The sequence below is a fragment of the Etheostoma spectabile genome, chromosome 6 (genome assembly GCF_008692095.1).
Source record: "Etheostoma spectabile isolate EspeVRDwgs_2016 chromosome 6, UIUC_Espe_1.0, whole genome shotgun sequence".
NCBI classification, from domain to species: domain Eukaryota; kingdom Metazoa; phylum Chordata; class Actinopteri; order Perciformes; family Percidae; genus Etheostoma; species Etheostoma spectabile.
Genome location: NC_045738.1, coordinates 18,514,208 through 18,514,495, shown reverse-complemented (window position 1 = coordinate 18,514,495; position 288 = coordinate 18,514,208). Strand labels below are relative to the sequence as shown.

Below are 288 nucleotides of genomic sequence, written 5' to 3'. Positions count from 1 at the left end.
CTTTTTCCAATGTAGCGGGTCCTTTTTTTTAAAATCTTTTTTCCAAAGTTGTTTGATATTTCTGACATTGACATTTTCAGCTGATTTCGAAGGCCCGTTCTTTGTGATGAAAAAACTGAAAATGGGTCAAATTTGACCCGAGGACAAAAATAATATCTAAAAAAAATGTCGATATTATAATTAAACTGTTCTTACTCAATTAAGATTGAAGGCAGCAGTCAGTCTTGAAGGTTTTATGAAAGTCAAAAATAATATCAACATGTTTTAAATGAATTGGTAGTATTTTTT

At 29.5% G+C, this 288-nt stretch overlaps 1 protein-coding gene across 1 annotated transcript in view; it reads left to right on the top strand.

Moving 5' to 3' along the window:
- The window catches only part of dgkb (diacylglycerol kinase, beta), a 92,540-nt gene that overhangs the window by 6,959 nt on the left and 85,293 nt on the right, over nucleotides 1–288 (top strand). The gene's annotated exons all lie outside the window — the stretch shown is intronic.